Here is a 25,589-nt window from a genome sequence, read left to right on the forward strand (position 1 = left end):
GGCTCCCTACCTGCTGTAGTTCTGTGCTACTGCCAGAAGAGGCCACCAGGGGCCTCTTCTGGCACTGGGGTGGCCAGGGACTGGGAGGGTATGCTCTGCAGCTCCCATTGGCTGGGAACTGTGACCAATGGGAGCTGCGGGGGACAACACCTGTGGACGGGGCAGGGTTGCCTGGCTGCACCTCCACATAGGAGCTAGAGGGGGGGACATGCTACTTCTGGGAGCTGCTTAAGGTAAGTGCTGCCCGGATCCTGCACCCCTAACCCCTCTGTGACACCCCCCTCCCCCAGCCCTGATCATAGAATCATAGAATATCAGGGTTGGAAGGGACCCCAGAAGGTCATCTAGTCCAACCCCCTGCTCGAAGCAGGACCAATTCCCAGTTAAATCATCCCAGCCAGGGCTTTGTCAAGCCTGACCTTAAAAACCTCTAAGGAAGGAGATTCTACCACCTCCCTAGGTAACGCATTCCAGTGTTTCACCACCCTCTTAGTGAAAAAGTTTTTCCTAATATCCAATCTAAACCTCCCCCATTGCAACTTGAGACCATTACTCCTCGTTCTGTCATCTGCTACCATTGAGAACAGTCTAGAGCCATCCTCTTTGGAACCCCCTTTCAGGTAGTTGAAAGCAGCTATCAAATCCCCCCTCATTCTTCTCTTCCATAGACTAAACAATCCCAGCTCCCTCAGCCTCTCCTCATAAGTCATGTGCTCTAGACCCCTAATCATTTTTGTTGCCCTTCGCTGGACTCTCTCCAATTTATCCACATCCTTCTTGTAGTGTGGGGCCCAAAACTGGACACAGTACTCCAGATGAGGCCTCTGGAGTATGATCCCCCCTCCTTCCCTCTGAACCTCTTGATCCCAGCCTGCAGCACCCTCCTGCACCCCAAACCCCTCATGCCCACTCCAGAGCCCACACCCCAGCTGCAGCCCTCACACTCCCCTTGCCCCAACCCTCTGCCCCATCCTTGATCCCCCCCTCCCACCCCTCCGAACCCTTCAGTCCCAGCCCTGAGTGCCCTCCTCTACCCAAACCCCTCATCCCCATCCCAGAGCCCTCACCCCCCCATGCCCAAACCCCCTCCTGCACCCCAAATCCTTCATCCCTGGCCCCACATCAGAGCTTGCACCTCCAGCCAGAGCCCTCACCCCAACTCTCTGCCCAAGCCCAGAGTCCCCTACCACACCCTGAACTCCCCATTTCTGGCCCCACCCTGTAACCTGCACTCCCTGCCCAGAGCCTGTACCTCTTCCCACACCCCAACCCCCTGCCTTGGTCCAGAGTCCCCCTCTCATACTCCGAACACTTTGGCTCCAACCCCCCAGCCTGGAGCCCCCTCCTGTACCCCAAACTCTTCATCCCTGGCCCCACCCCAGAGTCTGCACTCACAGTCGGAGCCCTCACCCCTTCCTGCACCCCAGCCCCCTGAGCCTGCTCAGTGAAAATGAGCAAGTGAGTGAGAGCAAGGGACCAGGGGGTGGGGGCTGGAGTGACTGGGGGTGGTGCCTCGGAGGAGGGGCAGGGCAAGGGTGTTCGGTTTTGTGCGAGTAGCAAGTTGGCAGCCCTATCAGACGCCAGTCTAATGTAAGCAACGCAGTGTTTGCACTAACACTGTGTTGACCTAACTACATTGACCTAAGCGCTACACCTCTCATGGAGATGGAGTTATTAAGTTGATGTAGTTGGTGACTTACATCAGCAGGAGCAACATTGTAATGTAGATGCTTACAGAGTTAGGTCGACGTAAGACAGCTTACATTGCTCTAGTGTCACCTTCGGTACTCCACGTCAACGAGAAGCGCAAGGGGAGTCGACGGGAGAGCATTTCCCGTAGACACACCCCAGTGAAGACACTGCAGTAAGTAGATTAGGTACGTCGCCTTCACCTACGTTATTCTCGGAACTGAAGTTGTGTAACTTGGATCGATTTTTTCCCCCTTCTCCCTCCGAAGTGTAAACCAGCCCTAAGTTAGCTGCTACTCTTGCACCAATAACTCTGTGGCCCCAGTACATCTTGGCATGAGTGTGCCATAAAAACTCAGCTCTGGGACCTGCTGGAATGTAGATCTAGCTAGTTTTTGGTCCCCACCTTGAAAATTAGACATCTTAAATACAAAACAAATTTATCGGCTAGTGCTTCAGCAAAAACATACAAACTAAAAAGATGTTATTGCAGCTCAGTACAACAGTGAGTACTACAAAAGCCTCAGTCTGGTACTGGGATTCTAGTGGATCCTGGTGGTTTTCAAGCCTTCAGTTTTCATTGGAATGCAGAACATAGCAGATACTACTGCACTTTAAAAATCTGGCCCCAAAATACTGATCTGACCTTTCGGTCCTTCCAGATTTTGGCCCCAAATTAGATATCCATATTATTGAAATGGAGAGTAAGCGTTGCTTCTACTATTTAACCAAAAAAAATCTGGGCCTCAACACTTCCTGATTTAAAAAACCCTGCAAAAACTCTAATTTGACAACCGTATTATGCTGGTCCAGATAATTTTGATTGGCACCTCTTTGTCCAAATGTTGTTGCCTAAATTTAGTCATTTAGTCAAAGTTGATTTTAAAAAAAGATTTCTTAAATACATTTTTCGTTATAAAAATAAGCCTATTTAAAATGTGAAAACATGGCAACCTATATTAAGGACTAAATTTACTATAATCTATTAAGGTCATTTAAACTATATTTTTAAAAAGTATGCTTGCTGCTAAAGTGTTAAAGAAAGGTTACTGAAGTGTTGGAAATCATTGGCTAAGCACCTGGAACCAGGTTTTGGTGAACAGCTATGCCAGTTTTTGAAAGCAGTAGTCTCTTCTGCAGGTGCAGAGAGAATATTTTCTTCTTTTCAGTTTATTCAGCTAGTTCATTTCAATGATTAATTCAGTTAAAGTTGAAAAATGGACTGGGAGTTGAAAAAGAAGAAAAGCTTGTTTTCCTCTTCCAATCTGTGAATAAAAATGAGGTGTGAGAGGATGAGATCTGCTAGATTTCAAATCTTGAAGGACATGCTGACTAGAAACAACCTTCATTGTACCATGGGCTTTTGTTTGAGCTTGTGACTTGTTTACATGTTAGACTCCTTGGTCCGTGCTGGAGGTCAGACTAGATGATCACGAGGGTCCCTACTGACCTTAAAGTCTATGAGAAACAACCCATTCAATTAACCACAGATAGTACTTTATTTGTTTAAATCATTAATTAGTTTGATAAATTTAGGGTTTTCCCCCCCATTTATCATGCATATTTAAGGTAGTTTAATTAACAAAGAAAAAAACCATTTTACAATACTGGTTTTGTGTATTTTTAATAGAATTTCAAATGCAGCTTGACACAAATGATAAGTAAAAATGAAATCATCAAGTAAATAAAAAATGTGTCATTCACCATTTTCTAACATAATAAATGTTAAGATATATAATTGCTTAAATAAGGGTGTATAGCTCTAGTGTATCCTCCTTGGTAGGTATAATTTGGAACTTCTTTTTGCAAACAATGAGAATCAACTTTCTTTAGAATAATAAATAGAAAGTGTAAATGCAAAAGTATAAAATTGATTATTTAAATTAAGGTTTCCTGTCTGGTGATTTAAATTATGATTAAAATCAGTGATATAAATCAATCCATCCTGAATTTGGCATGCATTCTCCTATTCCATCAGAATAATCCAGATGTTCTCTAAGTAGCAGCTGAATTTGTGATGTTGGGATCAAAAGTTAGCTAGGTTTAGATGCCATGTCTAAGTTTTGAGGTGCTTTTATGCTATTATGTGGTGTCTGGAATCCTTTGGTGCAATAGGAACAGCTAGACTTATTCTCTATTTAAGCGGTGGAATTTCAGGGATGAAGGCCTAGATCAGTGGGAGGCAACCTGAGGCCCATCGGGGTAATCTGCTGGCAGGCTGCCAGACAGTTTGTTTACATTTGCATGGCCACCTGCAGCTCCCAGTGGCCGTGGTTCGCTGTTCCCGGCGAATAGGAGCTGTGGGAAGCAGTGTGGGCTGCAGGGACATGCTGGCCGCCACTTTCTGCAGCTCCCATTGGCCGGGAACAGCGAAATGCGGCCACGCAAATGTAAACAAACTGTCTGGCAGCCTGCCAGTGGATTACCCTGACAGGCCACAGGTTGCCCACCACTGGCCTAGAACCTGTAGTTTTTAGCTTTTCCCAAGATTCCACAATTGTCAAATGGTGATGATTAATATTGGGTGTTTAAAGAGGGCACTGGGGCACCTATGGGCCCGTTCCTGTGCCTCTGTGTAATTAGGGCCCATGATCATCTATTTTTTTAAAATAGATGATGACTATGAAGATGGATGAAAGTTTATTTTCAACACACACAGTTTTGCGCACACTGTCATCACAGTATGCATATGTGTAACACCGACAGATCCCAGTCGTCAGCGGGCAGGATCGAACCTGGGATCTCTGAAACTAAATACATGAGTCTCTACTGCATGAGCTAAAAGCCACATGCCTTTTAGCTAAGGCTGTAGCAGACTCATTAATCTCTAAGTGGTCCCAGTGCCACTAGAGGGGACAGAACACCATGCCCAGGAGGTGTGTGGGTTACATATGCACAATGGTTTCTCTGTGGTAAAAACTGTGTTGCTTTTGTGCAACAGATATCACTGTTTGAAACTACTCTGTTTATTCAGTGACGTGCTTCTGCGTTGCTCTTAATTGTAACATTTCTTTAAACTATGCTCTGTGGAGCCTCTCCTGGTTCCCCGCAGACTAAAACACTTGGAGAACCTGGTAGTGGGGAAACTGGTGGATGTGTGTGAGAATCTCTCTGACAAAGTTGTTTGCAAAATATCATCATTGGATAGCCACTGAATATGAGTGGTGGGTCACAATTATTTCAACCATTTATTATATGATTCTTTTCTCTGTGATGATAGGTCGGGGTAAGATAAGGTCCATGTCTAAAGAGTAAAAATATAATTCATACCTCTGTAATACTCTGTGGCAAAATTCTCTGTTCTGCACCTTATGTAATTGTTTATGCTAGTGGCAAGTAGATATAAAATACTACCAGATCAGAATGGTAGTGTTTTACACCCACTTTGAATTGGTCATATGACTTCCTGGCTACACCGGAGAGAGAAAGCAGTACAGAGTCCAATTTGATCTGAGAAATAGGTTGGGTAAGCCATTTATGTTACAGCTACTTTTACAAAACAATCTCATTTATGTAAAAACATATTATCTTGCATTTTTGTTTATCCATTTTGTGTGTAGGGTTAGGAAAAGGGGAAATAATAAAAATCCTGGCTCTTGAGTTTAATAAAGTCTGAACAAATACAATTTAGATTAGATTACTCTGGTCCTTTGTTTAAAATGCTCCTTATTCCTCACCGTTCTAGTTAAAGCAAGGCTGAGCAAATTTTTTGGCCTGAGGGCCCATCTAGGTATGGAAATTGCTTGGTGGGCCATGAATGCTCACAAATTGGGGGTTGGAGGGCAGGAGGACTCTGGCTGGGAGTGCAGGCTCTGGGGTGGGGCTGGGAATGGGTTGGCGGTGCAGGAGGGTGCTCCGGGTTGGGACCCAGGGGTTCAGAGGGCAGGAGGGGGATCAGAGCTGGGGCAGGAGGGTTGGGGCACGGGACGGGGTTAAGGGGGGCAGGCTCTGGGCAATGCTTACCTCAAGCAGCTCCCAGGAACAGTGGCATGTCCCACCTCCAGCTCCTACATGGAGGTGCTTTTAGCAGCAAACATGCATTGCTTGAATGTTTTTTTAATTTAATTTTTAATCATTTAATAGATTATAGTAAGCTTAGATCTTAATATAGATTGTCATAAATTTAACATCAATTTTAAATAGTTTAACGTCCTTAATTTATATTAAAAAAAATTCAATTTCAACAAACATATTTTGCTTTTAAAAGAGTTTTTACTAGCCTGGTTTCAGTTGTGGTTCTGTTCTGAATATTTCACTTTTAAAAATGGCATGGTCATGCTTGGTGTATGTGTTGTAATGATTTTCGTATAAAACATGCTTTGTTTACAAATAAATATGTTTTTTGTAACTGCCAGAGCTGCAAAGTCAACATGGGATCTTAGAGGGAAGTTGGGCTTTATCCTTCTTTAGCCTCATCACCAGTAACAGGGCTCTGCAGGCCAAATGAGGCCTTTAGTTGCACCTGCTCAACTCCATTGCCTTCAGTGGGGCTGCGCACAGATGCTTCTGCATTCTTCTTAGCACAAACTGCCTGACTCACTAGTTCCTCAGGAACTTTAAGGACTGTTTTCCTCATGTATTCCAGTTAATTAAAAGTGAGGAAGCATCACACAGCTGACTAGATTATACCTGAAACTTCTTCTCTGTGTGCTGTAAACATAGATTATTTTTCTTCTAAAAAAAAGTGTCCCGTACAGCTGCGGCTGTATCATTTTACTCTGTTCTGTTATCAGCCCTCATTTAGAGAAATTATCTTTCTAGAAGAATGAGAGGAAATTCAGTCTGTTTATTTAGGGGCTTGTTTCAAGCTGTTCTGAATACAGAAGCCACTAGGAGCTGAGATCTCCAAATGGTTTTCATAATACTTTTTTCCTCTGGACTATAATTGTCAAGAGTCAATCAGATTTGCCTGAAAGTTTTCTCAAGGCTAATGGTATGTGGGACGGAAGTAGTTACTAAGTGATGCATTATCTGGATGAGCTAATTTTCTGCCTTAAGTGAGCAAAGTAATGTAATATAAAAATCTGCATGAAAAGGACGCTAGATTATAAAAAAAAAAAAAAAAAAAAAAGAGTACTTGTGGCACCTTAGAGACTAACCAGTTTATTTGAGCATGAGCTTTCGTGAGCTACAGCTCACTTCATCGGATGCATAGCATATCGTGGAAACTGCAGAAGACATTATATACACACAGAGACCATGAAACAAAACTTCCTCCCACCCCACTGTCCTGCTGCTAACAGCTTATCTAAAGTGATCATCAAGGAAGGCCATTTCCAGCACAAATCAAGGTTTTCTCACTCTTTTTCTCCCCCCCCCCCCCCAACACACAGACACACATACAAACTCACTCTCCTGCTGGTAATAGCCCATCCCTCTTTGAAACCTCTCTTTATAATGCGCATGATAATCAAGGTGGGTCATTTCCAGCACTAATCCAGGTTTTCTCACCACCCCCCCCACACACACACACACCCCCTCCAAAAACCACACACACAAACTCACTCTCCTGCTGGCAATAGCTCATCTTACAATGTGCACAGCAATAATCCAAGTTTAACCAGAACGTCTTGGGGGGGGGGGGGGGTTTGTAGGAAAAAAACAAGGGGAGATAGGCTACCTTGCATAATGACTTAGCCACTCCCAGTCTCTATTCAAGCCCAAATTAATAGTATCCAATTTGCAAATGAATTCCAATTCAGCAGTTTCTCGCTGGAGTCTGGATTTGAAGTTTTTTTGCTTTAAGATAGCGACCCTCATGTCTGTGATTGCGTGACCAGAGAGATTGAAGTGTTCTCCGACTGGTTTATGAATGTTATAATTCTTAACATCTGATTTGTGTCCATTTATTCTTTTACGTAGAGACTGTCCAGTTTGACCAATGTACATGGCAGAGGGGCATTGCTGGCACATGATGGCATATATCACATTGGTGGATGTGCAGGTGAACGAGCCTCTGATAGTGTGGCTGATGTTGTTAGGCCCTGTGATGGTGTTCCCTGAATAGATATGTGGGCACAGTTGGCAACGGGCTTTGTTGCAAGGATAGGTTCCTGGGTTAGCGGTTCTGTTGTGTGGTATGTGGTTGTTGGTGAGTATTCGCTTCAGGTTGGGGGGCTGTCTGTAGGCAAGGACTGGCCTTTCTCCCAAGATTTGTGAGAGTGTTGGGTCATCCTTCAGGATAGGTTGTAGATCCTTAATAATGCATTGGAGGGGTTTTAGTTGGGGGCTGAAAGTGACGGCTAGTGGCGTTCTGTTATTTTCTTTGTTAGGCCTGTCCTGTAGTAGGTGACTTCTGGGAACTCTTCTGGTTCTATCAATCTGTTCCTTCACTTCCGCAGGTGGGTATTGTAGTTGTAAGAATGCTTGATAGAGATCTTGTAGGTGTTTGTCTCTGTCTGAGGGGTTGGAGCAAATGCGGTTGTATCGCAGAGCTTGGCTGTAGACGATGGATCGTGTGGTGTGGTCAGGGTGAAAGCTGGAGGCATGTAGGTAGGAATAGCGGTCAGTAGGTTTCCGGTATAGGGTGGTGTTGATGTGACCATCGTTTATTAGCACTGTAGTGTCCAGGAAGTGGATCTCATGTGTGGACTGGACCAGGCTGAGGTTGATGGTGGGATGGAAATTGTTGAAATCATGGTGGAATTCCTCAAGGGCTTCTTTTCCATGGGTCCAGATGATGAAGATGTCATCAATATAGCGCAAGTAAAGTAGGGGCGTTAGGGGACGAGAGCTGAGGAAGCGTTGTTCTAAATCAGCCATAAAAATGTTGGCATACTGTGGGGCCATGCGGGTACCCATAGCAGTGCCGCTGATCTGAAGGTATACATTGTCCCCAAATGTAAAATAGTTATGGGTAAGGACAAAGTCACAAAGTTCAGCCACCAGGTTAGCAGTGACATTATCGGGGATAGTGTTCTTGATGGCTTGTAGTCCATCTTTGTGTGGAATGTTGGTGTAGAGGGCTTCTACATCCATAGTGGCCAGGATGGTGTTATCAGGAAGATCACCAATGGATTGTAGTTTCCTCAGGAAGTCAGTGGTGTCTCGAAGGTAGCTGGGAGTGCTGGTAGCGTAGGGCCTGAGGAGTGAGTCTACATAGCCGGACAATCCTGTTGTCAGGGTGCCAATGCCTGAGATGATGGGGCGTCCAGGATTTCCAGGTTTATGGATCTTGGGTAGTAGATAGAATATCCCAGGTCGGGGTTCCAGGGGTGTGTCTGTGCGGATTTGATCTTGCGCTTTTTCAGGAAGTTTCTTGAGCAAATGCTGTAGATGCTTTTGGTAACTCTCAGTGGGATCAGAGGGTAATGGCTTGTAGAAAGTGGTGTTGGAGAGCTGCCGAGCAGCCTCTTGTTCATATTCCGACCTATTCATGATGACAACAGCACCTCCTTTGTCAGCCTTTTTGATTATGATGTTAGAGTTGTTTCTGAGGTTGTGGATGGCATTGTGTTCTGCACGGCTGAGGTTATGGGGCAAGTGATGCTGCTTTTCCACAATTTCAGCCCGCACACGTCGGCGGAAGCACTCTATGTAGGAGTCCACCTAGAATCCTTCTTTTTGTAATGTTGGTAGGCAGGCCTCTGTGGATCATTATGTTGTTCAGAGGTATCTTGGAAATATTCCTTGAGTCGGAGACGTCGAAAATAGGATTCTAGGTCACCACAGAACTGTATCATGTTCGAGGGGGTGGAGGGGCAGAAGGAGAGACCCCGAGATAGGACAGCTGCTTCTGCTGGGCTGAGAGTATAGTTGGATAGGTTAACAATATTGCTGGGTGGTAATGATCCACAGAGGCCTGCCTACCAACATTACAAAAAGAAGGATTCTAGGTGGACTCCTCCTGAAGGTCGAAACAGCAGACTGGACTTCTGTGTGTTGGGGGGGGAAGAGTGAGAAAACCTTGATTTGTGCTGGAAATGGCCTTCCTTGATGATCACTTGATGATCACTTTAGATAAGCTGTTAGCAGCAGGACAGTGGAGTGGGAGGAAGTTTTGTTTCATGGTCTCTGTGTGTATATAATGTCTTCTGCAGTTTCCACGATATGCTATGCATCCGATGAAGTGAGCTGTAGCTCACGAAAGCTCATGCTCAAATAAACTGGTTAGTCTCTAAGGTGCCACAAGCACTCCTTTTCTTTTTTCTTTTTACGAATACAGACTAACACGGCTGTTACTCTGAAACCTAGATTATAAAAGGGTTTAATCTTCTTAAAGAAATACAAGTTTTGTGTCTAAAGTATACTTTTTAAAGAGCAACTACATAATTAGTGGCAAAAACTGTAGAATTTATGCAGCTGCTCACATGAAAAGGAAAAACTAGGGAAAATACAAGAGGCCAACAAAACAATGTAACATTGGAAGATAAAATACGAGACTGAGGAAACTGAATTTGTATACCGTAGTCTGGAAAACAGAAGTCTTGTGAGGGAAGGGATATTATAAGAAACTAGAAAAGAACTACGAGGTAATAGTGTAAAAGAAAATACTCACAGATGGAGAAGTTGGTAAAGGCAAGAAGCAATATACCCTAATAAAAAAAAATGTAAACACTGTGAAAAAGTTCTTTAATAGGCAATGAAATAAACTACCAAGGAGAAGGTATTCTGCAATCACCATAAATATTTTAAAATGGATTAATAGGAAGGAAATTAGGAGTAGTGCTGAAAAGGGTAGATGGTAACTTGAGGCATTCAGTGTAACCTTTTCTGGCTCTACTGACTATGGTTCTATGAAGTGTGTGATTTGATTCATGGTAAGAGCACCAGAACTTCTTAGTTTTGCTTTGCTCACCTAGGCCTAGAGCTGTGTGGAGGTTGCAAATTTGATATCTCAAAGATTTGAAATTTGGCTTCGTCCCAAATCAGAATAAACTCAAATTTTGCAGTTCTCCACAAAAGAAAATTCCCTTCGCCCCATAGCTTTTGATTGATTGAAATGTTTCATTTTTGTTTCAACTTTAGTTTGTTGTAATATGTAACATAATACAAAATAAAAAAGTAAAAAATATTGAATTGTTTCAGTCTGAAAATGTTGAAACAGGATGTTCTGACATTGTCAGAATATTTTTTTTTTCTGGTTTTTCTCTAACAAAATTTCAGTAAAATAAACATGATTTTGCGAAGCATTTCAATTTTGACAGAACTGCATTTGTTCACAGAAAATGTTTGTCAACATTTTTCCGACCACTTCTACCAAGCTCTAATTCAGCACAGTGTACTTAAATATGTGCATTTCTTAAAGCATCTGAATAGCCCTATTGAAGTCAACTACGAATGTACCCAAGGTTATTCATATACTGAAGTACCATGCTGTGTCAGGATCCTAGATTACATATGACAGCAATTTTACTAAAAGTAGAACTCTAGGTGGTAAATGCTTATTTTTTTTTAAAATAGTCGATGTGGATTTGCATGACCGCTGTTAATGGCTTGTAGTGCTACTTCCACCATTTGAACTGAAGACTCGGTAAGGAGACTTAGATAGAAGTTCATTCTTCAGATCAAGATTAAAGAGGATAGTTCTGACTAAATCAGTTTAAAACCTTATTTAATATGCCAAATTACACACTGGGAGATGATCAGGCCATCAGATTTCTCTGTGTGAGGAAAAGATATATGAATATTCATTTGTTAGCAATAGCTATACTGTAAGTTTTAAGAGCCTTTGAACAATGCAAGGAGATAAAATAGCAAAAGCGTATGGATCAGAATCAGATCTGTTTGGACAAGCAACTTTTAAAATGATGAATACTTTAAAGACAGACTGTGGAACCCAGTGTGTCATTAGTATATCAGTTTAAACTAAGGCAAGCTATGTACATTCATAACATTGAACTGGGGCCTCCAGACCTAGTGCATTCCCTGCTGGAGGCCTCGCGGCCCTGCCTCACTCCACTGCAGAAAAGAGCAGAGAAGTCCTCCAGGTATCCTAGAGTGGCAGCAGGGGAGCAGCCAATCAGAGGGGCTGCTAGAGTGACCAATCAGGACCCAGAAGGGCCATTTAAAAGAAAGCAGAAGAGGCAGAGCAGTTAGTTGCTGCCTGGAGCTCAAAGAGGGAGGACCAGGTGCCTGGCTGGCTTGAAGAGCAGCAAGAGCAGGGACAGCTCATTGCAGGCAGACTGAGCCTAGGGGACTGAGCCCAGAACCTAGCCAGACCGGATGAGGGTACTGTGATGGGCCCTGCTGGTCTGGTTGAAGACTGGGTCCAGGCGAGGACTGCCGAAAGGACACCAACTGACGCTACTGACACGGGCCCCTGTTGGGCCGTCAAAGAAGGCAAGGCCATATGAGAGAACTAGAGACTATACCACGGAAGGGGAGTCAGTGAGTGTGACTTGGCTGGAGGGCTGAGTTGATGAAGATCTGCTGAACAACCATCGGCCAGAAGGGTGCGCTCAAGATGTGGGTGTCACCCCATTGTAAGAACTGAAAGAAAAGCAGGCTCATACCCAATCAGGGTGGGGTTGCCTGCAAGAGGTGGGTGCCGCCCCGCTCAAAAACGAGTGATTGCAGGCACGTATCTGCCAGAGAGGGGCTGTCCATGAGAGGTGGGTGCAGACACCATTACAAACATAAATTTTAAAATGAAGATTAGAGTGGGGAAACATAAATGGCTGGAATCCTATAGTCAGTGAATCATTTTAAAGATCATTGTTACAACCTGGACTTAATCGTCTCTTCTGGACGGACTCCAGAGTGTTGTATACGCACTACCATAATACAATTAATAATAATGCTTCATTCAAAACTGGGACAGGTTCATGTGATTCACAATTCTACTGATCAGGTGTATTTGCTTGGAAAAACAGTGGCAAACCACACTTGTCTTGATTTTGAAAATTAAGACACTTTAGAGTGTGTTTGAATGAAGTTCCTTTGGTGCCATTTATTCAACAAATTACTATTAAGTAGAATTAATTTTAAAAAATTACAGGTATGATGCTAGGTATGATACCGCCTGTCGTTAAATCTACTACCAAAGCAAAACAGTTACCTGCTATACAGGGAATCCTCAGACTTACAACACAGCGCAGTTCTGAGGAATGAATTGTAAGTTGAAACATAAGTCAAAACCACTTTCCCTGTAGGAATCCATGGTATAAAGGGGGGGATACACTGTTTTCACCACAATAACCCAGATTTTTGTACTAAATGAATTATTGATGACTGATGTAGCAACATCAATGTATTTATTTGTTAAACAGCATTCAAATAAACATATAAAATCACACATGCTTTGACTTTCCAGAACTTTTTGAAGGGCTTTTGGCTGAGGTCTTCTCTGGAGTCTTCTCTGCAATCTTAAAGAAAGTGTTCAAGGAAGTTTGGACAGATGTTCTCCTCTTTGTCTTGTGAATTTCTCTGTAGCAGTTGTATATGTTGGATATGCCCCTATTCGCAGATGCACTAAGTTAAATGTTGGGGACATGTCCCTCAAACAGGGACATGGCAGCTTCCAAATGTTGAAATGCCTTAGCCAACACTTTTGTTTCAAGACTTTACTGGCAGGCGTCTCAGCAATGGGTGCATCTTCTTCCTCTGCCACCTTCTGCTTTTCCAATTCAGTGAGGTCCTCATTAGTTAATTTGAGTTTAAAGTCACCTTCAGTATTTACACTGAGCAAAAGAGTGAGCCTATCCTTACCAGCTTTTAACCCTAACATGGATTTCTCCTCTTTGGTTATGTAGGCTCTTGACAGCATTCTTTTCCAAAAGAGCCCAGTTTCGTCAATATTAAAAACTTGACAAGCACAATAGCCGCCCTTCTCAATGATTTTAGCCAATGTGTCAGGAAAAGCATGAGCTGCCTCCTCATCAGCACTGGCAGCTTTGCCTGAGACCCTGATGTTGTGCAAATTGGCCCTGGCTTTAAAATGCATAAACCAGTTCCTGCTTGCATTAAAGGGCTTGTGAGTAGAACTCTTCCCCCTGTTTTCTCTTCAGCTCTTCATAAAGACTTCTAGCCTTTTCCTGAATTATGCCTAAGCTCACAGGAGCTTGGTGTTGATTTTGATCCTCCAGCCAAACAATTAACAGTTTCTCAACCTGAGCAATGAGTCCAACACGCTGCTTAGTTATCACAGTTGACTGCATAGGAGCCGAACCCTGGACATGTTCCTGGATTCTAACCTTGTCTTTCAGGGTGGTCATGATACTCGTTTGTGGGATATCAAAAGCTCTGCTGATTTCAGTTGCTGTCTCCCCTTTTCCGGATCTCTTGACATCCATTTTTGTTTCCATAGTAATTGTTTTCTGTTTCTCAGAAGAAGAATCATAGAATATCAGGGTTGGAAGGGACCTCAGGAGGTCATCTAGTCCAACCCCCTGCTCAAAGCAGGACCAATCCCCAATTAAATCATCCCAGGCAGGGCTTTGTCAAGCCTGACCTTAAAAACTTCTAAGGAAGAAGATTCCACCATCTACCTAGGGAATGCATTCCAGTGTTTCACCACCCTCCTACTGAAAAAGTTTTTCCTAATATCCAACCTAAACCTCCCCCACTGCAACTTGAGACCAATACTCCTCATTCTGTCATCCGCTACCACTGAGAACAGTCTAGATCCATCCTCTTTGGAACCCCCTTTCAGGTAGTTGAAAGCAGCTATCAAATCCCCCCTCATTCTTCTCTTCCGTAGACTAAACAATCCCAGTTCCCTCAGCCTCTCCTCATAAGTCATGTGCTCCAGCCCCCTAATCATTTTTGTTGCCCTGCGCTGGATGCTTTCCAATTTTTCCACATCCTTCTTGTAGTGTGGGGCCCAAAACTGGACACAGTACTCCAGATGAGGCCCTCACCAATGTCGAATAGAGGGGAACGATCACATCCCTCGATCTGCTGGCAATGCCCCTACTTATACATCCCAAAATGCCATTGGCCTTCTTGGCAACAAGGGCACACTGTTGACACATATCCAGCTTCTCGTCCACTGTAACCCCTAGGTCCTTTTCTGCAGAACTGTTGCCTAGCCATTCGGTCCCTAGTCTGTAGCAGTGCATTGGATTCTTCTGTCCTTGTTGAACCTCATCAGATTTCTTTTGGCCCAATCCTCTAATTTGTCTAGGTCCCTCTGTATCCTATCCCTACCCTCCAGCGTATCTACCTCTCCTCCCAGTTTAGTGTCACCTGCAAACTTGCTGAGGGTGCAATCCATACCATCCTCCAGATCATTTATGAAGATATTGAACAAAACCGGCCCAAGGACCGACCCTTGGGGCACTCCGCTTGATACCGGCTGCCAACTAGACATGGAGCCATTGATCACTACCTGTTGAGCCCAACAGTCTAGCCAGCTTTCTATCCACTTTATAGTCCATTCATCCAGCCCATACTTCTTTAACTTGCTGGCAAGAATACTGTGGGAGACCATGTCAAAAGCTTTGCTAAAGTCAAGGAATAACACATCCACTGCTTTCCTCTCATCCACAGAGCCAGTTATCTCGTCATAGAAGGCAATTAGATTAGTGAGGCATGACTTTCCCTTGGTGAATCCATGCTGACTGTTCCTGATCACTTTCCTCTCCTCTAAGTGCTTCAGAATTGATTCCTTGAGGACCTGCTCCATGATTTTTCCAGGGACTGAGGTGAGGCTGACTGGCCTGTAGTTCCCAGGATCCTCCTTCCCTTTTTTAAAGATTGGCACTACATTAGCCTTTTTCCAGTCCTCCGGGACTTCCCCCTGATCGCCATGAGTTTTCAAAGATAATGGCCAATGGCTCTGCAATCACATCCGCCAACTCCTTTAGCACTCTCGGATGCAGCGCATCCCGCCCCATGGACTTGCGCTCATCCAGCTTTTTTAAATAGTCCTGAACCACTTCTTTCTCCACAGAGGGCTGGTCACCTCTTCCCCATGCTGTGCTGCCCAGTGCCGTAGTCTGGGAAACATCACCTGCACTGGATTTATGCTCTTCTGCCATTTAAAAAAAAAAAATTAGAACCACAAAGAACAGCAACTGGGTGTCTTAAGTAAGGCTGGACAGCAAGGCAGACTGCTCAGAATGCCAGCAAGGCAGGCTGGGCAGACAGGCAGCAAGGCAGGTGGCTGCTCAGAATGTCGGCAACATACTACGCAGAATTGGGCTTGCTTTTTACAGAGTTGCTTGTAAATAACTTTGTGGTCACATTATAATGAATGGAACTGGAAGGGGGTTCCTTGCAGTCCCTTGTCTGATTGGCTTCCACAGCCAGGGTAGCTTGTTGCTGGGTAGCCTTGCCGCTTGTTTTTGATTGGCTGAGCCCAGGACCGGGAGCCAGTCAGAAAGCTTGAACAGTTAAACCAGTGATTGGCTGAGGCTTAGAATGTGACGTGTGCTGTTCTCCCTGCTGGCTTTCGTCATAAGGGCGACACAAGCATCGTGGGGCAAACAGGCAATCAATTGAAAAGCATTGTAAGTGGCGTCCGGCATAAGTCGGGCGTCGTAAGTCTGAGGACTCCTTGTATTGTGCATACATTTACAAAATCTCCAGAACTTCACTGAGGAGAAAATGTAGAACAATAAATTGTCAGTGACGGTAACTCTGATGATCCTGGGGCGTAATCAAGACCAGTAAGGGGTTGTCACCATTTACCCTGGAATCCTGGGTTCCTCACAATGCTTTGCTACTGGAGCTCCCAGCCTGGGCCACTCACAATGGGCTTACAAGCTTGCAGGTCACACCCTGCGTGTCTGTGTGCTTAGACTAGAGGTTTTCAAACTGGGGTGCACCCTCCTGGGGGGCATGGAGGAACATTTGGGCGGGGGGGGGCGAGTGGCAACACCAGGTGGCTAATGTCAAGCCCGCATGGCGGGGTCCAGGGCAGCCCCCATGGGGGGCAGGGAGAGAGCAGTATGTTACACCCTGACACCCCAATATTTGCCACTGTCATGTAATTAGCATATGTCATGTACAAAGTATGCCTTGTGAGGTGTCCAGTCTAAAAGTCTTGATCTGCTAGAAAGTAATAGCTCGTTGGATTGTATGTGCTATCGTCATGTGCAAAGTTATGAAGTTTGGCTATGTTTGTGTTGCTAAAACATGTCCTGAGGTTGAAAACACCCACAAGCAGCCTTTCGGGTCTGACAGTAAAAAGGCCAAACAACGTTAATGGCTTATTGAGGAAATGCACGCAAGCACAAGGATTATTCCAGGTACTGTGTTACATAGAAACAGTAATCTCCGAGATAGCACTACACAGTGGGAACTGTTTGACCCAGGTCACAGCAAAAAGAGTTTTCTAGCAAGTGGGGAGAAGATGTAAAAGGGGGAAAATAACATTATGGGAGGACCTTGCTCTCCCTGCAACAACGCACCTGGAAACACCAGAGGAACAAAGACTGAACTGTGGGAAGTGATGGTCCTAGACTGGAAGGATTTTTAGCCTGTGTACGAAAACCTGAGAAAGCCAAGGCAACTTGTGCCTTAAGAATCTCCCAGTCTGTTTATAACTCAGAGTGAGAATTTGCTAATTTATATTTTACCTATCTAGTATGTGAAGCTCAGTTTGTGTTTTTTGCTTATTTACTAAGGTAATCTGCTTTGATCTGTTTGCGATCACCTATAATAACTACAAAAGGTAAAATTTAAGTGAATAAACTTATTTCTTGTTTATAACAACCCAGTTTGTGCAATTCATATCTGGGGGGTGGCAAGAAGCTGTGCACATCTCTCTCCACATTGGGGGATAGGGTGAATTTTTATGAGCTTCTGCTGTGCAGATTTTTCTATACAGTGCAAGACTGTATTATTTTGAGTTTATCTCCCAAAAGGGGTGTGCACGTGAGTGCTGGGTGAGTCCCCTCACACAGAGCTGACTTCAGTCTGTATCTGCAGCTGGGTGTGGCCCTACCTGTGTGTGCGTGCGTGTGCGCGCGCGCGCACACAGGCTGGAGAGCCTAATTCAGCAAAACAGGGAGAGGGAATCCAGGCTGGTGGAGCAGGAGAGGCTCCATGAAACTTCAGTACCTCAGGTGACATCCCAGACAGAGGGGTCCAACCTGTCACAGTGGCGTAGTCGAGCAGGGTAATGTGCACAGCTTATTGCTCTGAAACACTACTGGTGATTTTAAATGTGTTGGCTAGAGAACAGACAAAGTGGTTACTGGTTAGTTGTTTTTCTGTTTGCTTATTTCGGGCAAGAGAAATAGGAACAGGAAAAGCAGGAAAATGAGTGAAAGTGTGTAATTCTACAGAGTACCTGACACATAACTGCCCCAAATTGAAGGAAAATAAGCGCCCACCCTGTCTCCTGTTGGCTCGGTTGTCCTCAGCCCCAAAGTCTCGGAGAGTACCCCCACAACTTATCACACCTGCATGGTGGACATCAGACCTGGTGAACCAGACAAGGAACACATTAATGTTGTCAAGATTGATGTCACAGAGTGCCTGGATTGGAGGGATACTGGGGCCCAGTTCTCCCTGGTTTGTCCCAGTGTGGACCCAGAGGCTAGTATTTTACCAGGGCAAATGGCCAGCATTAACAGGGTGGGGCTAGAAAGGTTCTGCGTACCAAAGGTTTGTGTGGAGTGGGAAGGTTTGGAAGGTGATTTACTTGTGGGGATGCTAGATGGCATCCCGGTAGACATGTGGGTAGGGAATGATTTTTTCCACAAGGCCAGGGCTGTTGGTGTGGTAACTTGCAGCATGAAGGAGTATTGTGTAGGGTCCTTGAAGGGGGGAGGAGAATGTATTACCTGTCAGAGAGAAGGCTGTTCCAGCTGGTGGCTGCAAGCCTGTCACAGCTAAACCAGGGATAGATCCTGCTCTAGGAAGCACGGAGGTGTGTGTCTTGGAGAGGAGCCTGGAGAATGGTGTTGGAATCTTAGAATCCACAGAGGAGGTGGGTGAGGGTTCCACTGGCACTGCAGGATGGCAGCGTTCTTCCAGGTGTGGGGGAGGCGGAGTCAGGCCTCTGGCCAACTGAAAGCAACAGGTCCCCAGGCCAGGTGGCAGGAAAGATGTCAGTGTCTGAGGACATTATCCCAAGTATTAGCTGTTGGGAATGTGCAGCTAAGCAAAAGGCAGACCCCTCCCTACGCAGCATAAGGAAGTGTGTCCTAGAAGGAACTCTAGGAAGGGAGCAGGGAGGGGGAGAAGTTTTTTGAAGAGGACGAGAAACTGTATAGAGAGGCTCCTGTGGGAAGGAACAGAGGCCCCAGGCAACCCTTAAAGCAGTTGGTTGTACCCAGCCAGCACACAGGGGCAGGGGAGGGAATTAATGCTGGTAGCACATGATGGTCCTTTTGCTGGTCACTTCGGGGTACAGAGGGCTTATGACAGGTTAAGGAGGAATTTCTACTGACCAGGATGATGTGAGATTATTTCAGGTCTTGGGTGGTGTGTTAGGGGATGAAAAAACCTGTAGGACCCCAGAAAGCTCCCCTGCGTCCCTTACCTGTCATACAGGAGGCATTCCTGAGGGTGGCAATGGACATGGTGGGTCCTATGCCATGTGTTACCAAATATGCCCGTTACTTTGGGGTATGCTCATTTATTAGGGTTACTCTTCAGGCAGGGGGGAGGGAGGGTTCTGTAATTCTATTAATGTACTGCTTATGTCACTTGTGTTTTCATATGGAGCTCTACTCGTTCCTTCTGCAAGTCCCTGCAGGATAGCTCCATTGGGAGGGACCTAGGTTCCCCAGAGCTGGGTTCCTCCAGCCCTAGAACTAGATGAACGAACACACTCTCACTCTCACCCCCTCCCCCTCTCCCTCTCCCTCAACAGAGCACGTCGGAGCAGACTGGGTCAATCAGCACTCTCAAGCTGATACCCTCATATGTCCCTGTACTCAATGGGCTGGGTGTGGTGTTTAGATGTTGCTTGTAATTCTTAGAATTGGGAGCACTGGCTGTTGGGAGTCTGAAAGGACAGGAAACCGGAAGGAGGGGGGAGGAGTTGAGAGCTGGGAGAAAGTTTACAGAGGGTGCAGCAGCAGCTTGGTAAAGAGGTTTCCACTTTAACAATAAATTCCTGTTGAAGCTTGTTAGTACCTTGCCTGGTTGATACAACATTTTGGCGACGAGGATGGATCTTCTGCCTCTGAACCCACCTGCACCCTTTCTGCAAAGCCCTGGTGAGCCTCCAATTGCTTTTACTACTTGGATCCATATGTTTGAGACTTCTCTGCTTGCAATTAGTGCTACAGAGATTTTTGAAGTAAGAAAGTGTGCTCTGCTAATCCACTGCCTTGGAGCAGAAGAGCAGTGTATATTTTACACTTTTCCCCTTGCAGATGATAAATATGAGACTGTACTCACTGCATTAAAGAATTTTTTTGTGCCAAAAGTGAATGTAGTAGCTAATCGCTACAGATTTCACCACTGTGAGCAGAAACCAGGGGAAACTATAATGCAGTATATTGCTTCCCTGAGGAGTCTGATTGTAATTTGTGACTTTGGGAATATGACAGATGAGATGATTAGAGACCAGCTCATTGAGAAAACAACCATGCTTCGTGTAAGAGAACACTTACTTCTAGAACCACAACTTACACTAGAAAAAGCAATAAACATTGCTACTCAGATTGAGTCAGCTATAGCTGAAGCCAAAATAATGAGCATGGATACAGGAGGCACAGTCCAGGCTGTGACTCCTTTGCAGAAAAGTTCACTACCACTGCAGACACACAATTGCAAGAGGAAAACTAATAAAAAAACCACTGAATCAGAAAATTCAAAATACAATAAAAGCATGTTTTCGCTGTGGATCCCCACAACACCTTGCAAGCTACACAGGATGTCCAGCAAAAGTAGCTCAGTGCAATCATTGCAAAAAGAGTGGCTATTTTGCTAAAGTACGTCGCAGCAGCCAGTCCAATCAACAGGTGCATGCAGTTACAATACCAGATGTTATTGTGCTGAGTGTGGACAAAATCACTACTGCACATATTCCGGAACAGATAAAGTGCACGGTAAATGTTTCCGCCATACCCTCAGGCAAACCACACTCTATTCAGCTAATGTTGGACACTGGCTCAGCAGTATCTACACTACCTGATTCCATCTATCTGCATTACTTTAAAGATGTGCATCTTACTGAACTCAAACTTCACTTGGTGTGCTATTTGAAAAACCATATTCCAGTACATGGCTGCCTGCCAGCAATAGTTGCTTTTGGTGATTGCTGTGTAACTGCATAGTTCTACATTGTCCACAAAGGCACTCCTATCCTTGGCAGAGATTTATTGGCTGCTCTAAATCTCAGGGTAGTTAATGGACGAATTGATCTTCCTCAGCAAAGCTCTCTTGCGGTACACACACCAGTTTCAGCTGGGACCCAACACCAGGTTGAGGAGAAACTCGGCTGTGCTTATGGCTTTCCGCATAAAGTTAAAATGCGGAATAATGTGATGCCTGTACGACAGAAATTACGGCGCTTACCATTTTCAGTCAGGGAAGCTGTTTCAGAGGAACTTAGAAAACTTGTTCAAGAGGACAATATTGAAGAGATTAACTCCTTGGAATGGGTTTCACCTATAGTAGTGACGCAGAAGAAGGGTGGAGGCATTCGCCTTTGTGTGGACTTAAGGGAGCCAAATAAAGCTATTGTGATTGACAGCCTCATCTTCCTCACATAGAAGTATTTGCAGAACTCCATGGAGCAAAGATGTTTTCTACTCTTGATTTGCAGAGCACATACCACCAGGTTATGTTACATGAAGATAGCAGAGACCTCACAGCATTTATTACACATGAGGGACTATTCTGTTTTAAATGTGTTCCATACGGTCTCGCATCAGCCTCAAGTGCCTTCCAAAAAATGATGTAATTGATTTTTGAAGAATCAACATGGAGTTCTGTGCTATTTGGATGATATTATCGTGTTTGGAAATGCTTCGGAGGAGCATGACAATAACCTGCAGTCTGTACTAAACTGCATCAGCAAAGCAGGCCTCAAGCCCAATGGTCCAAAGGCAAATTTAAACAAACTAAACTCTCCTTTCTGGGGCATACAATTTCACAGGCTGGACTAAAACCTGATCCGGCTCATATCCTGGCAATTTCAAATGCTGCTCCTCCAACAGATTTGCAAACCTTACGTTCCTTCTTGGGTCTTACCTCCTGGTATGCAAAATTCATTCCCAATTATGCTTGTCATTGAACCATTATGAGAATTACTACAGGGAAGTTCAACCTTAGTGTGGACAATGGATGAACAAGCTAGTTTTGAAACGGTGAAAGACTTGATTGTACATAGTCCAGTACTTGCACTATTCGGTCCTGCATTGCCCACAATTGTAACTACTGATGCTTCTGATTATGGACTTGGGGCTGTCCTCACACAACTTCATGAGGACGACACAGAGAGGACTGTTGCATTTGCTTCAAGGACACTAAGTAATGCTGAGAGAAAATATTCTAAAGTCAAAAAAGAAGCGCTTGTGTCTGGTCTATTGAAAAATGGCTGGTTGATACAACACTGGGTTAAGCAGCACGTTTAAGCTGTCACCCTTATGTGCCCCTGGTCTCAATCGGCTGAGATGAGCAGCACTTTCATCTGCCCCCCACAACCCCCACCCCTTATATGCCACAGGTTTAAAACGTCCCTATCCCACTTTCACGTTACAATTGTACTGGTAGTAACCCACTTGATGAGCAAACCCCACAGTATTTTTGGGCACTACCGGGATCCTTAGCTTAGGTAAAAGAAGTGTTGCTGCAGAATAAATGGAGGAAGCTAAAAACACAAAAGAGTAAAGTTCAGAGAGAGAGAAGCAAACAGCTTAACCAGAATATTTATTTATTGAATAATAGTGATAACTACGCAAGGAGGGCTAAACCAACATAACATATGTTATTAAAGGTTAATACCTAAGGTAGAAAGGAAAACAGAGAGAGAGAGAGTGGGATCTCACCCACTCCACGAGGCTTGAACTGGTTGGGGTTCCCAGGTAATGGTGGTAGCTCAGGGTCTTGAGTGCTGGAGACAGGCAGAGCCCCCAGCACAATCAGTCAGGAGAAGATGAAGTCCCAGTGGAATTGATGCATAGTTTGGATCTAAGCATCCGAACACTCGGGCATAGATAGGGGTTTTTGTAGAGAAAACACAATGGTTCAAGGGAGAACACGAGATTTGTTTATGGGTAAACTGATGATTTAAGGGTTTTCTTTAGGCTAGACAATAGGAGCTGATCACTTTTGGCTATGGGTGGTGTTTTCTTCCAGGGAGCTCAAAATGCAGGTATTTTCCACTGAATGCATCCGATGAAGTGAGCTGTAGCTCACGAAAGCTTATGCTCAAATAAACTTGTTAGTCTCTAAGGTGCCACAAGTACTCCTTTTCTTTTTGAGAATACAGACTAACACGGCTGCTACTCTGAAACAATGCATCTAGGCTGCTTCAGTATTTTGGATATCAGTCAAGGATTTATTGGTCTGATAATTGCTGAGCTGGATGTGTGGAGACATAGGTTCATTAACATCTGGAGCAGAGATTCCCAGGATGCAGTACGTCCCTGCTTTTCTGATCCCAGAGTTCATTGCGGTTCTCTGTGCTTCATTCTGTATGCAAATTGAGATGTCTTAATCTTGTCACCCTTGTCAGGAGTGGTCTAGGTGTGTCTCCCAACGCCATTCACTGCTCTCTGCAAGTTTTTTTCTCTGATGGGTTTTGGTTTAAACAGAGGCTGGTATGGGGTGTGTCTTTCATGAGTCAGACAGGCTGGATACTGCACCCTGGTTCCCCAAGAACACAGAGCTGACTGTTATCACATGCCCCACTCGGAGACGGAACAAGTATATGTTATACCAATAAATTAAAAACCAGCAGTATCTTATTAAAGGGAAAAAGGCAAAATACCACATTTATTGTGAGCAGTTAGTTACAGCTATAACATTCCATTCAATCTCATATTTATTCACACACACACACACACGTTCTGCAAGGTTATCATCATAGTTACCAGCCTTAGAGTTGCTCATGCCAAGCCACTGGCCAGGTGGCCTGGACATGAGGAGGGAGCAGGGCCTTGTCAGATGCTCATCTGATGCTCCTGGAAGTTGGTTTGCAGAATCAGACCCCAAAGTTCTCACTTTCTAGAGTCCATTTTTATAGGAATTTCTTCCTATGCCAGTCTATGGGAATTGCTTCATCATGCTGATGCTGAATCAATCAGCAGATAGCACATTCCTGACGGCTCCGTGCTGCTAGATGTTATCTTGTTCTTTGGTTCTCCCATTCTTGAGGCTGTTGGGTGGATTCCAGTCTGCCCTCCGGGGGTCCTCTGGTTATTTCCACTTGACGCCTTCTTCAGCCGATGGACACTGGATTCTTAGGCTGGCACCTCCCTGATCATTCAGTTATTATCCACACCAAGCATCCATCCACATACATCCTCTATCTCTATTTTAATCACAATTGTTAATATAACAAAAGGGCGGGGAGTCTCTGGGTGCTGTTTCTGTTGTTAGAGTATTGCTTTGAGTCTCTGTGAATTGCTTTGAGAACAGACTCTGTCTTAGAATGTACTAACGCAATTAGCAGCTTGCAAGTTTCACACATAGAGGGAGAGAAACAGTACCAAAAACCAAGAGACCTCTTAATTAGTAATATCCTGGAATTTAAACTATGGGGAATCAAACTCATTTGTGATTTTAATACAGAACTTCTTTAATATGATCCAACATATATCTTGTGCTGGTGGATTTTACCACTAGATACCCTGAGGCGGCCGCTCTTTCTAATATAGAAGCTGAGACAGTTGCAAGAGCCCTACTCACTATATTTAGCAAAGTGGGCTTCCCTAAGGAGATTTTGTCTGATTGGGGGGCAAGCTTTTGTCGCAGTTATTCAACGAGTGTGAAATAACTTAAGACTGCCCCCTGTCACCCCCAGGCCAGTGAGTTGGTGGAAAAGTTCAATGGGATCCTAAAATCCATGCTGGGAATGTATGCCAAGAAAAGGGACAAGTTGTTGCCGTCCTGCTGTATGCTTACAGGGAGATACCCCAAGAGTCCACAGGATTGTCTCCATTTGACCTATATGGGAGAAAAGTGAGGGGACCCCTTGATCTCATTAAAGACACATGGGACGGGTACGGCAAGGTGTTTTCCGACAAGCCATGGAGAATGCACTTGCTGTCCCATAAAATCCTCAACAAAGGGATACAACCCCTCCCTTCCAGACCTTACAGGGCCACTGGCAAGGTGAAAGAGCAAATTCATACAGAGATACAGAACATGTTGGACCTGGGAATAATTAAGGAATCTGACAGTTTGTGAGCATCCCCTCTGGTCTTGGTTCCCAAAAGAGATGGCACTGTAAGATTTTGCGTGGACTATAGAAAACTTAATGCTGTTACTGTAACAGACGTGTACCCCATGCCAATAATTGATATGCTGGATGTGCTGAGCCAAACCAAATACCTCAATACTTTTGATTTAACTAGAGGTTACTGTCAGAGCCCTCTGGAGGAGGAGGCACAGCAAAAGTCCTGCTTTTATCACTGATATAGGGCTCTATGAATTCAGTGTTAACCTTTGATTTGGTCATCACTGGTGCAACCTTCCAGAGACTGGTCAACAAAGCGTTAAATGGCATACAGAGCTTTGCAAGGGCATACACTGATGACATAGCTGTATTCAGCAATGTGTAGGACAACCACAAGAAGCACCTGGGGGTTGTGCTATCAAAGCTCAGAGGCTGGTCTAATCATAAAATCCTCTGTCAGTGGTTCTCAAACTTTTGTATCGCTATACTCATTGGTGTCTGTAGCTTCTCTGAATTAGGCCTGGTCTACACCAGGGGTGGGATCGATCTAAGTTATACAACGTCACCTATGTGAATAACGTAGCTGAAGTCGGCATACTTAGTTCTACTTACTGCGGTGTCTTCACTGCGGTAAGTCGACAACTGACACTCTCCCGTCGATTCCGCCTGAGCCTCTCGCCCTGGTGAAGTACTGGAGTCAACGGGA

At 44.6% G+C, this 25,589-nt stretch overlaps 1 protein-coding gene across 2 annotated transcripts in view; it reads left to right on the forward strand.

The window, feature by feature from the left end:
- Positions 1-25,589, forward strand: part of SH3YL1 (SH3 and SYLF domain containing 1) — a 106,865-nt gene that overhangs the window by 337 nt on the left and 80,939 nt on the right. The gene's annotated exons all lie outside the window — the stretch shown is intronic.

The sequence above is a fragment of the Natator depressus genome, chromosome 3 (genome assembly GCF_965152275.1).
Source record: "Natator depressus isolate rNatDep1 chromosome 3, rNatDep2.hap1, whole genome shotgun sequence".
In the NCBI taxonomy this organism is placed as follows: domain Eukaryota; kingdom Metazoa; phylum Chordata; order Testudines; family Cheloniidae; genus Natator; species Natator depressus.